At 42.5% G+C, this 14,101-nt stretch overlaps 1 protein-coding gene across 3 annotated transcripts in view; it reads right to left on the bottom strand.

Moving 5' to 3' along the window:
• The window catches only part of bmpr1ba (bone morphogenetic protein receptor, type IBa), a 602,440-nt gene that overhangs the window by 408,232 nt on the left and 180,107 nt on the right, over positions 1–14,101 (bottom strand). The window lies entirely within an intron of this gene.

Genomic DNA, 14,101 nt, shown 5'->3' with positions numbered 1-14,101 from the left:
CACAGATGGTCAGATAGTGATGAGGAGGCATATAAGAGTGAGATGGATCAGCTAGTTGAGTGGTGTCACAACAGCAACCTTGCACTCAGTGTCAGTAAGACTAAGGAACTGATTGTGGACTTCAGGAAAAGGAAGGTGGGAGAACATATACCAATCCTCATCGAGGGGTCAGCCGAAACAGTGAGCAAATTCAAGTCACTGGGCAACCAGCACAACATCTCAGATGCTCTCTACTTGGCCCAACATTTTGATGCAATCATGAAGAAGGCTATATTTCATTTGAGGAGATTTAGTTTGTCACCAATGACTCTAGCAAATTTCTACAGAGGTACCATGCAGAGCATTCTGACTGGTTACATCAGTGCCTGGCATGGACGCTCCACTGTGCAGGATCGAAAACTATTGTCGAGGGTTGTAGACTCAGCCAGTTCCATAATGGGCCCCCCATCAAGGACATCTTCAAAAGACGCTGCCTCAAAAAGGCAGCACGCATCATGAAGGATCTTCACTATCCAGGACACGCCTTCTTCTCATTACTAGCATTAAGGAGGACGTACAAAAGCCTGGAGGTGCACACTCAACGTTTTAGAAACAGCTTCTTTCCTGCTGTCATCAGATTTCTGATGGTCAATCACGACACGAACACTGCCTCTCTATTTTGCTTTCCTTTTGCACTCTCTATTCTTGCTCCATCTTTAAAAGCAGACCAAAAAGCATCACCAAAGAGCCTATTTACCCCATATATTCCTTATTCTTGCCCTTCCCAATGGGCAGGAGATGCAAAAGCCTGAATGCACTTACTACCATGCTTAAGAACAGCTACTCTCCCTCTGTTAAAACACTATTGAATGGTTTTGTAGTACGATGGACACTTGGCCTCACAATCTAATTTATGACCTTGCATCTTATTGTCTGCCTGTACTGGACTTACTCTATAGCACTTTATTCTACATTCTGTTACTGCTTTACCTCATACTATCTCAATGCACTGTTGTAATGAATTAATCTGAGTAAGACAAGCTTTTGACTGTACCTAAGTGAAAATAATAAGCAAATTTACAAATTCACCAAATTTACTTTTCGTATTTTGGGAGAGTGAGTGAGTGAGTGTGTGTGTGTGTGTGTGTGTGTGGCCAAAATGTTCCAATGACACCTCTCAGCCACAGAGGTGCCATGTGAAACTCAGCAGTTGCCAGTTGTCCACCCTTGTTCTCTGTAGATGCACCACCACCACAACCCAGACCCAGACCCAGACCTACCTGAATTGCAGGCAGCACGTGTAGCAGCTGTGCTGTGCGCTCCCGGCCCCAGCGAGGGTTCTGAGGACAAAGCCTGCAATCATCACGAATGGTCTAACCACAAATGATGAACCCAAACCACTCAAATGAATTGCACCTGTACAAACTTCAGCCTATGAACCCTTTGAGTAACTTACAGTAACCCAATCCTCCCACGTCATCCACCTTTCCTGGATCTGACAGCTCTCATTTACAATTCCTGCAGTGAGGACCTGGATGCCTTTTCTTATTTCAATTATCCTTAATTCATACAACGCAGAACAGCACAGCACTAACCAGACCAAAGGACCCATAATGTTGTGTCAATCTTAATGCCAATTTATATTACCTGTCCTCCTCTTGTATTTCATCATATCCCTCTATTCATTTCATTTTCATATGTCTATCTAAAAGCCTCTTAAATTCCACTAAACTGCCTGCTTCAACTACATCCCTGGTAGAGCTTTCCAGGCACCTACAAATCTCTGCGTAAAAAGATTGCCCCTCACATCACCTTTAAACATCCCCCCTTAAACCTTCATAGTATGTCCTCCAGTCAACATTTCTACTCTAGGGACAAGATTCTGACTGTTTACCCTCTCTATGCCATTCAAAATTTTAAGAACCTTTCTCAGATCTCAGCATCTAAAAGCACATTCACCGTTGTTGGATTGACTTAAATCAAGGACGTAATGTCACAGAGAGCCATAAGGTTATACATTGAGGAAATAGGTCCTTTTCGTCCACCTCATCCTTACCAACCATGACAACTGTCTGCACTAATCCCATGGCTAATTCAGATACTGAGGTTTTATAAGGGATTGGTCAGACTGCATTTGGGGTATTCTGAGCAGCTTTGCGCCCCATATCTGAAAAAGGATGTGCTGGTATTGGAGACCAGAGAAATGAAAAGGTTAACATATAAGAGCATTTGATGGCTCTGAGCCAGTACTTACTAGAGTTTAGAAGAATCTCATTGAAACCTACCAAAACCTACTGAATATTGAAAGTTCAAGATAGAATGGACATATAGAGAGAGTCCAGAAACAGGGCATAAGGATATCCCTCTAGGGCAGAGATGAGGAGGAATTTCTTTAGCCATAGGGTGGAAAATCTGTGCAATTCATTGCCACAGACAGATGTGAAGAAAGTCATTGGGTATATTTAAAGTGGAGGCTGTTAGGTTCTTGATTAGTAAGGGTGTCAAAAATTATGGGAAGGCGGCAGGAGAATGAAGTTGAGAGGGAACACATATCATCCTTGATCGAATAGTAGAACAGACTCGATAGGCCAGGTGGCCTTATTCTGCTCTTGTGTCTTATGGTCTCCTTTCTGCACCCTCTGACCTCAAACCTGATGATTCTATACCCCAGAAAACTCAGCAGCCAGTCCTGCCCTTCACCTTCCCTACGTTTCTGTGATTGCAAAAAAAATCATAATTCTACGTGCTGATCCACACTTCCAATTCAGCTGGTTTACCTGTGAGACTCTTTGCAGTAATGTCTATGCAATTCAACTCACCAACCCTCTTCTTCCCTTCCTGTTGCTGTCTGCTCTGCCCACTGGAGTTCCCTGCTCTACTTTCTACATATGAGGCAGCCTCTCTAACTGCTACAGTCATTCTGGTTCTCAACCCCTGCCTCACTAGTTTAAACCCACCTGAGAAGCTCTAGCAAACCTCCATACAAGGCTGTTAGTTTCCCCTCCAGTTCAGTGCATCTAATTTTTCTTGTACAAGGACACCATTGCCCCGGAGAGATACGAATGATCCTCTCTAATGCCCCAGATCTTCAGCCATGCATTCCTCCACCCTTTATTCCTATTTCTTGACTTACTAGATTGTGGCACCTACATAAAGGAAAAAACACAACAAAAATGCTAGAAATACAGATTTAAGAAAAAAAAGGAAGTCCAATTAATTTAAATGGAGATTCAAGAAGAAACATAAGGGTTGCAATGAAACATCAAATAACACAGTACCGTGCACAAGCCTCGGGCACATATATATAGCTAGGGTGCCTAAGACTTTTGCACAGTGCGGTATTTGTTAACGTGGAGCAGAAAGCGAGTTGGTAAATCTTGTGGGAGCAAAGGATGTTGGGAATGGCGAGGGTGGAGCACCATGGGAGGGGTGTGGGACAGGTGGCAGAGAAGGAGTGCCAGGGCGGTGTGTGGCGCGGTGGCGCAGGTTCAGACACGCCCAGCCCTGAGACATCAGGCAAGATCATTTCGTTTATTGATCATTCCGGAATGCCTCTCTGGTGCTTCCTGAGCCTTTCCTTCTTCCTTTCCCATTTCCCCAACCAGGATTCCCCTCTCCCTGTCGCCTTCCCACTCTCTGTCCACAATAGAGACCCATATCATCGCTCACTTGTCATCAAGTTTGTTTTTTTTTGTGGCAGTTCAGTGCAATGCATAAAATTACTACAGTACTGTGCAAAAGTTTTGGGAACCGAGGTATATATTTATATACATCATATATCACACCAGTAATGGGTGTAGTTATGATATGATTGACATTCTTTAATGCAGGGGTTCCTAACCTTTTTTTATGACATAGCCCGTACCATTAACCGAGGGATCCATGGGCCCAGGTTAAGAACCTCTGCTCCAGTGGAATACAAATGTTTCCCCAGTCTGTGAACATTTGGGCAGATAAGGGCAGGGTTCAGGACTGTGGTAGGAAAGGGAGAAGACAAGTTAACATGGCTTTGGAAAGGGAATACATTTAAATTAAAGCTTCAAGAAAAATTAACCTGTCACACAAATCAGCAAAGGCAATCTCAGTGCCTAATGCTCCTGCATATTTCGTAATGGCAACAAATTTTGCTCCCACTCTCACCCTCACCTCACCCTAAAATTTCCCTCTTCACCACTCCGAGCTCCCCTCTTTCCTCAGACCTCAAACCCTTGATCTAACAGCCAAGAGAAACTGGTTTAGATCCTGGCAGTACTGCACGCAGATCTCTAACTTCTTCCAGCTCTGACGAAAGGTCATCCATCTGAAACATTTAACTTTTATTTTTCCTCTCCCTGCTGAGAACTTCCAGAACTTTCTGTTTTTTTTATTTCAGGGTTCCAGCGCCTGCAGTATTTTGCTTTTGCTGCTGTATCTAATGTGGTGTTGCTTGCAACCGCACAAAAGGCACAGGGCATAATAATCAAAGGGGAAAACAGATAGAGCAAAGGGAAATTTTGTACGGAACGCAGCAAGTGTGGCTGCATGCCTATCTTACTGAGGTGTGCTTTTAAATGGGCCTCAAACTTGAGAAGCAACACCTAAAACAGACCTGCATTATCTGATTATACTATCGGACTTAATATTAGCTTGTGTGTGATAATACACAGACTTCTTCTTTTCATATAAACCCAGAGCAAGATAAACACAGCTGCTCAAAAGATAGTATTACACAAATAGTGGTTCTCTCATTCTGAATGGCTACTAACAGTGGGTCTTTTCATGGAAAGAAAACCTTCCCACGGCCCTCTGTATTGGTGCATGGAAGCCTGGAACTCATTGTCATCAGTTTCTTCTAAAGGTGAGGGGTTCTGCGCAGAACCTTACCTATTACTCAACAGGTTATGCTATTGAAGGTCAGTGAAGTGGAGTTCTGGTCCAGGAAACAACTTGTCAATAACTTGGGCCACCATTTGTAATCACTTTCCACTCTGAGACTCACAGAATCATTGAAATGTATAGGGCAGAAGCATGCCTTTTCAGCCCATCTCAACACTGCTGCCTTTGATGCTTATTTACATTAATCCTATTTGGCCACATTGGCTCGCATACTACCCTCTGCAATTCCTGTCCAACTACTTGTCCAAACACCTTCTAAACATTGTAAGTGTACTTGCTCCATCACATCCTCTGGCAACTGTTTACCAGTTCCTGTGTGAAAAACCTACCCCCAAATCTTCAAATTTCTCCCCTCTCACCTTAAACCTATGCCCCCCATTTCTAGACTTGCCTGCCCTGGTGGGGGGGGGGGGGTCTGATATGGTCAATACTCACAGCCCTTTCCCCAGGGTTGCAGAATCAAGATCTAGAGCAAAGGTTTAATGTGAGAAGGCAGAGATGTAGTTGGAACATGAAAGCCAACTTTTTCACCCTGAGAGTGGTCAGTATATGGAACAAGCAGACAGGGCCATACTTCTGGTAGGAATATTAGCAATTTTTTAAAGGAATTTGGACAGATACATGCATAGGAAAGGTTTAGAGGGATATGGGCCAGACACGGGCAAATGGGACAAGCTTAGGCGAGAACCCTGGTTGGCATGGACCAGTTAGGCCGAAGGCCTATTTCTGCGCTGTATGACTCTATCAATCCTGTCTCTAGTCCTGATAATTTTATAAATGTCTATCAGATCACACTTCCAGTGAGAAAAAGCCCAGCCTTTCCATTCTTTCCTTGTAAATGCAACCCTCTACTCCAGGAAACATTCTGATGAATGCCTTTTACACTCCCTCTGTTGCAACCACATCCTCCCTGAAGTGTGGCCGTAAGAAACGTACACTAAGTGCGGTCAAACCAATGTTTTGTACAACTGCAATAAGACATGGCAGCTCCTATACTCAATGCCCCTGCCAGTGAATGCAAGTATACCAAATACCTTTCACTACCCTATCCACCTGTGCTGCCATTTTCAGCAAGCTTTGGATTTGCACTCCATCGACATGAATACCCGTAAGGTGCTTGCCATTTAACAAGTCAATGGAGCTGGATGTTGGAGAGAAAGCTCAGCCCTTAACTGATCACAGTCAAATTTCTCTCTACCAACACAACCCATTCAGACCCTTGTCATAAATGTTCAAATCCACCCACTGGCACTTTAATGCCATTCATTAAATCTATACAAGTAAATAAAACTAATACCAATTAAAGTGTCTATTTCTCATAAAATCCAAATGTCCTTCAAGGAAATATACTCTGGCCCTCAGCTGGACTGGCATATACTTAACTCACTTCCAGATGAAGGTAGGAGCTTTTTCTCTCCAAAGTGTTCAAAAACAGCCGTTCTACCAACTAACACAAGTCTTCAATCTGCTCTTAGCTAGGAACTTTGTCTCCCAATTAAGTGGCCACTAATGCAATTTCTCTCTCACATTATATTAAAAGATACTAGAATAAAGTAGATATTAAGTCTGAGAAGCAATTAGCAATGGCCACATTCTAAGAATTATGTCTGGAAAAATAAATGACAAAAAAGAAATAATGCATTCAATTACCACTCCCAAAACCTGAATCTACCTACCGCCTGTCCGCACTTGCTCCACATCTTCCTTTTACCTTATTATACTGACTGCCTCTCCCTTGCTTTCCAGTCCAGGAGAAGAGCCTTTATCTGAAACACTGACTGTCCATTTTCCTCCATAGATGCTGCCTGATCATCTGAGTTCCAGTGTCTTTGATGGTGATTTAGCTACACTGTACCCCCTCATTATGATAGGTCAGGTAAATGAAATTCACTCTGTTGGAATTTATAAAACACCACTAAATGATTTGAGATATGGAAAATAAAATTCACACTTACAGAATTTATGTGGGAAAAAATAATGGAATAAATACAAAAGTCAAAAGAAAAAACAAATTTTGGCAACATTTTGTCAAGGGTTTGAGTTAAGAAAAACCATGACATGGGCAGATTTCTAGGAATTTAATACTTCTGTAATGCAGAAATGTGCTGTATACCCATAGAAATAAATAGATTGCATTTGCTTGAAGTAATAACATATGTATGTCAGGCCACAGAAGCTTTTAAAAAGAAGTCATCATTTTCCAAATTCCACCTCTTATAGAGAAGAGTTACTCCTCTGACAGGAATGAACTGTTAGTAAAATGGTGGCACTCAGATCAATTCAATCTTCAGTGGTCACAAATCCATTGCAGAACCAATCTGTTCATATTGAACTTTCACTACAAACTTAATAATTTGCCACACTTCAGATAAAATTACAATTTTATTTGATGACTCATCAATATTGCTTAGATTCAACAGCAAGTGGATTTATTAAGTATCTTCAATGTAATGTTAAGCCAAGTTGTTTCACCAAGGGTTATTAATCAAAGTTTTACACAAGTCACATCAGAACATACTAGCCTAGATGACCAAAAGCAGTAAGTGATAGCACAGAACATATGCAAATGATGCAGGAACCACAACAACCTCAGGGAGAAGAGAAAGACAGAAACTTTGAGGAAATAATTGTAGAACTCAGGGCCTTGGCACCTGATGACATGCCACCAAACAAAACAAAAGTTATTTTGGATTGTGATTATTTACCTGAAGCCATCAAAGTCCATACCAGTTCTCAGAGCAACCCCATTCGTGTCATTCTCACTTATTTTCTTTAACCCATTCTCTTTCATATGCCCATTAATTCTCATTTGAATGTCCCAAAATCTAACTGCACTATAGATGCAGAGGTCTATTAACTGACAAGCAGTTCTATTTTGGGATGTGGGAAGAATTAAGAGCATCCAGAAGAAACTGATGTGGTTACAAGGGAATGTGCAAGTTCCACACAAACAACACTGGGAGTTAGGGTCAAACCAGGGCCGTTGGAGCTCTAAGGCAACAGCACTAACTGTTATGGGCCACACTACTATCATTTTGCAGTAGACCCAAGATATTGGCAGGTTGTAGTAACTGAACACAATAGGGAGAGAACAAATTATATTTACAAATTCTATGATTTCAAAATTCTTGTGGCTAAAGGGATCAGGGAGTATGAAGAGAAGGCAGGTACAGGGTTCTGAGTTGGATGATCAGCCATGATCGTACTGAATGGCAGTGCAGGCTCGAAGGGCCAAATGGCCTACCCCTGCACCTATTTTCTATGTTTCTATGATATTTTAAACAATAATTATCTATTTAAGTATAACTTGAATTGGTAATTAAGGGCTGTAAACTATCCAATGCTCCATAGGACATACAAAAACAGAAGAGCAAATGTTATATCAAATGAACAGAGACCAAGGTAAAATTCCAAACATTGACTCCCAATTGTGACTGGAGTTTTGGGAGAGTGGAATTTTGAAACTGCCTAAAAAGGATCTCCATTTCTGCATCTCTCAAATGTGTATTCTGCCAAGCATCAGAGTGTTCCAGAGTTAAAGAGCACAGAATCAGCCCAGCACACCCAAGCCTGCTAACCCAATTTCCCCATGTTTGGCCTCTATCCCTCCAAGCATTTTGTACCCATGTACCTGTCCAAATATCTTTTAAATATTGTCATTGCACCTTCTTTGACCACATCCCTTGACAGCTTGTTCCATAAAACCACCATTCTGAGTGAAAATGTTGCCCCTCAGTCCACTTCAGATCTTTCCCTTCTCAACTTAAACCTATACCCTCTAATTTTAGATTCCTCCATTGTGGGAGGAAGATTTTGATATTCATCTTAACTACTCCCCTCATGATTTTATAAACTTCTATACGGTCAATCCTCAAGCTCTGACAGTCCAGGGAAAGAAGCCCCAACCTATCCAGCATCTCCTTAAGCCCTCCAGTCTAGTAACATTCTTGCAAATCCTTTGTGCATCCTTTTCAGTTAAATGGCATCCTTCTTTTGATTAGGTGACCAAAACTGCATCAACAAACTGTCAGCACAGGTGCACCACAGGGGTGTGCAGTTAGCACCCTGCTCTCCTCACTTTATACTTCCAACAAATCGGCATAGGAGAGAGATGAGTGATTGAAAATCCCGCTGAGTGGTACCACAACAACAACTTCTCACTCAATGTCAACAAAAGCAAACAGCTGATTATCGATTACAGGAGGAAAAGGCCAGAGATCCATGAGCCAGTCTTCACTAGAGGAATGGAGATGGAGGGGGTCCGTATCTTGAAATTCCTTGTTATTAATATATCAGAGGATCTGCTCTGGAACCAGCACAATTTTGTCATCACAATAACAACACAACAGTGCCTCTACTTTCTGAGAAGTTTGCATAGATTGGGCATATCTCCAAAACTTTGACAATATTCTATCCTTGCAGAGTGAAGAGCATCCTGCCAACCTATCATGGCCTGATATGGAATTACCAATGCCCGGGAATGGAAATGTCTATGGAAAATGATGGATACAGTCCTGTCCATCTTATGGAAAGCCCTCCATTCCATTGGGCACTGCCACAAGTAAGCAGCATCCATCGTTAATTATCTCCACCATCCAGCTCTGCCCTCTCCTTGCTACTACCATCAGACAGGAAGTACAGAAGTCTCCGGTCCCATACCACCAGAAAGGTTATTACCTGCCAACCATCTGTTTACTGAACCAGGGTGGGTAACTTCATTCACACTACTCTGAATTGATTCTACAACCTACCGCCTTCAAGGACTCTGTACAACTCATGTTTCAGTATTAACTTTATTTGCAGTTTGAGTTCTTCCGCACATTGATTGTTTGTCAGTCGTTAGCTGTTTATGTATAATTAAACAAAATTCTATTTTTTGTATTTCTTTTTTCCTGTAAAAGCCTGATATTGACCCAGAGGAGTGTGAGGTGGTACACTTTGGAAGGACAGACTCCAAGGCAGAGTACAAAGTAAATGGCCGGATACTTGGTAGTGTGGAGGAGCAGAGGGATCTGGGGGTACATGTCCACACATCCCTGAAAGTTGCCTCGCAGGTAGATAGGGTAGTTAAGAAAGGTTATGGGGCGTTAGCTTTCATAAGTCAAGGGACAGAGTTTAAGAGTCGCGAGGTAATGATGCAGCTCTATAAAACTCTGGTTAGGCCACGCTTGGAGTACTGTGTCCAGTTCTGGTCACCTCACTATAGGAAGGATATGGAAGCATTGGAAAGGGTACAGAGGAGATTTACCAGAATGCTGCCTGGTTTAGAGAGTATGCATTATGATCAGACATTAAGGGAGCTAGGGCTTTACTCTTTGGAGAGAAGGAGGATGAGAGGAGACATGATAGAGGTATACAAAATATTAAGAGGAATAGATAGAGTGGACAACCAGTGCCTCTTCCCCAGGGCATCACTACCTAATTCAAGAGGACGTGGCTTTAAGGTAAGGGGTGGGAAGTTCAAGGGGGATATTAGAGGAAGGTTTTTTACCCAGAGAGTGGTTGGTGTGTGGAATGCACTGCCTGAGTCAGTGGTGGAGGCAGATACACTAGTGAAATTTAATAGACTACTAGACAGGTATATGGAGGAACTTAAGGTGAGGGGTTATATGGGAGGCAGGGTTTAAGGGTTGGCACAACATTGTGGGCTGAAGGGCTTGTACTGCTGTACTGTTCTATGTTGACTGAATTTCAAGGTGGTATATGTAACATGTACATAATTTGATAATAAATTTACTTTGAACTTTGAACTGTAAACTATACTACAAATGTGCTCTCACCAGAATCTGGTACAGTGGCAATATATAAACAAGAGGAAGTCTGCAGATGCTGGAAATCCAAAGCAACATACAAAATGCTGGTGGAACTGAGCATGTCAGGCAGCATCTATGGAAGAGAGTAAACAGTCAACGTTTTGGGCTGAGACACTTCTTTGGGACTGAGAGGAAAGGATGGATATGCCTGAATTAAAATGTAGGGGGAGGGGAAGGAGACAAGCTAGCACGTGATAGCTGAAGCCAAATGGATAAAAAAGATAAGGGCTGGATAGGAAGAAATCTGATACGAGGAGGGGAAGGAGGATACGGCATCCTAACTCTTGTACTCAGTTAACATAACAGTCCAACTTTTTGCACTTGGTCAGTTGAGGAATTGACTTAACTGCCTGCAATACCATGCCACCACTGGAATGGGGATGGAAACAACCAGACCAAGAAATTGTAATGTCAGTAACTAAGCATAAACAAGGACAAATTCACCTTTAATTTTCCTGTGCTTGGTCACTTTGAAAAACAGGTTCAGTGCAATCCTTGACAGCCAGGTTTTGACTAAGTTTGGAAAGAAACAAAATGTTCCAGTGTTTCATGGCTGAGTGGATGCCCATGCAAATGACAATTCTTCTGTAGTTTCAGCAAACACGGATCACTTGTGTGCAGTTAAAGATCATGTGGGAAAATGCATGTGATATGAATCACTAACAAGAGGAATGGACTGAGAAATGAGCAGACAAAACACAAGAATACTTCGAACCCAACACTGAATGTGGATGTCCTAACTCAACAAGTGTTTGATCTCATCCAGTTGACATGAGTTTTGTGGAGCTACACTCTAGACCCAGGCAGCTTCCTGGTAAACCTCTTCTGCGTTCTCTCCAAAGTTTCCACATTCTTCCTGTAATGGGGTGACCAGAATTGAATGCAATACTTTGAATACTTTTAGGGCAGAGGTAGACAGATTTTTGATAAGGCAGGAAATTAGAGGTTATTGGGAGTCAATGGGAATGCTAAACTAAGGTTACAATTACCGATGGCAGAACAGACTTGAGGGGGCTCCTGCTCCTAAGTCTAAGTCTGTATGTAGGTGTGCGTCGGTAGCAGATCAGCTGCTCTCCCCGCCATCTGACTACCTCTGGGGAAGGATGGTGTGGGAGCACTAGCACAGGTATAGGACACAATGAGAACCAATGTTCAGGTGCCCTGTGGCAGCAAGGACTTGACTCTGTGCATGATGCACCTTCGTGCCTATTGAAACTGCTTCAGTGCACTGAAGGCAACAGCAGTGGACCTGATACCGAGCTTCTGAAACATTCAGCAAGGCAGGCAGCATCTGCATAGAGCAAAGCAGAGTTAATGTTTCAGGCTGAAGACCATTCATCAGAACTGCAAAGAAAGAAAATGTGAGTACTCTCTCTGATTACAGGTCCTCACCCTGAAGCATTCCATTTTCTGTTCCATAAACAGCGCCAAACCTGCCTGAGCTTTTCCAGCATTTTCCGTTTTTGTTTGGAGGGGCCTCTGCACAGCATCAGAAGGAGCAGCAGAAAGTTCTAAGCTCAGCCAGTTCCATCATAAGCACTTGCCTCCCCAACATCAAGGACACCTTCAAAAGGTGATGCCTCAAAAAGGTAGTATCTGTCATTAAGAGCTCCAGCAGCCCAAACATGCACTCTTCTCATTGCTACAATCAAGCCTGAGGACACATAGTCAATACTTTATAAACAGTTTCTTCCCCTCTGCCATCAGATTTCTGAATGGACAATGAACCCATGAACATACTTTTTTTTTGCTTTTACACTATTTAATTTAATTATATATACATACATATATATATAATTGTAATTTAGTTTTTTATTATGTTGTGCTGCTACAAAACAACAAATTTTACGACATACCCCAGTGATATTTAATCTGATTATGATTCTGATGTCTCTCTTGTAGGCTGCTTTCTGAAGTGTTTCTGCCTACTAACACACCCAAGATTTGTGTTGAGGTGCACACCAATTCATGTGGCTTCACAGCTTAAGTCAGACTCCAAAAGCAGCGAGTTCATGTGGAATTTTTGCAACACCAAATGAAATCAACGGGAAATGGAACTTCGGGAAAATTCAGAATGAGTTTCTCCCAGCAACGAAAGGCAAAGAAGATATGACATAAAACTAGTATTGCCCATTGATTGTCATCATCATCTACCGCCTCTATATTTTTTTGGCTGATGTTATAGAGCCACAGAGCACTACAGCACAGGAACAGGCCCTTTGGCCCATCTAGCCCTTGCTGAACTACTATTCTGCCTGGTCCTATTGATCTACACCTGGATCATAGCCTTTCACAACCCCCCCATCCCAAACTTCCCCAAAGTGTTAAAACCGAACCCGCATCCGTCACTTCCACTGCCAGCTTGTTCCACACTCTCACTGCCTTCTGAGTGAAGAAGTTGACCCTCATGTTCCCCTTCAACATTTCACCTTTCACCCTTTACCCATGACCTCTAGTTTTAGTTTCAGCCAACCTCAGTGGAAAATGTCTGCTTGCATTTACCCTGCCTATACTCCTCATAATTTCGTAAACCTCTATTAAATATTCCCTCAAGGGTGTTCCCCACTCATGGGGTAATGGGGAGCCTGTCAGGGGAATAGAAGCAGGGCTGATATTTCCCCTTTCTGTGGTTCCTAGAAACAATGGCCTCAATCACAAAATAAGGGACGAAGCATTCAGGATGAGACGATTTAGGGATGAGAAGAAATCTCACTACCCTGAGAGTGGTGAATCTTTGGCATCTCCATCAAAAGGAGCTGTAGAAGATTTAATGCTGAGTATATTCAAAAGCTATGTAGATATTCAGGGAATCAAGAGGCACACAGTAAACACAAGGTAGTGGCACTGAGCTAATCAATGTCATGACCTTTTTGAATGGTAGAGCAAGCACAAAACATACCCTGGCTTCTAGTTCCAATGGTCTTTCATTAACTCAATGAAATTTGCCCACAAATGCGCCATGGACATTACTTCATAGCCTCCTGGGTACTTGTACAGTCAAAACAACAGGTTTCAGCTGAATTTAGAGCCCTAACTCTTTAACAACGTGTTGTGGCAACGTGTTGTGTCCTTGAGCAAGGCACTTAATCACACATTGCTCTGCGACAACACTGGTGCCAAGCCGTATGGGTCCTAATGCCCTTCCCTTGGACAACATTGGTATCATGGAGAGGGGAGATTTGTAGCATGGGCAACTGCTGGTCTTCCATACAACCTTGCCCAGGCCTGCGCCCTGGAGAGTGAAGACTTTCCAGGCGCAGACCCATGGTCTCGCAAGACTAACGGATGCCTTTAAACTCTTTAACTAAGCGTTGGGATCCTATGCAAATAAGTGGTTTGTTTGATCATTGCTCCTATGCCGTACCTGGAATATTTTACATTACAGACCTTTAATAAATTAATACATTAAATTGGTTTATTACTGTCACATGTGT

The sequence above is a fragment of the Mobula hypostoma genome, chromosome 4, assembly GCF_963921235.1.
Source record: "Mobula hypostoma chromosome 4, sMobHyp1.1, whole genome shotgun sequence".
Lineage (NCBI taxonomy): Eukaryota > Metazoa > Chordata > Chondrichthyes > Myliobatiformes > Myliobatidae > Mobula > Mobula hypostoma.
Note: the sequence above shows the minus strand (reverse complement) of the source record. Positions and strands in the feature narration are given on the sequence as shown.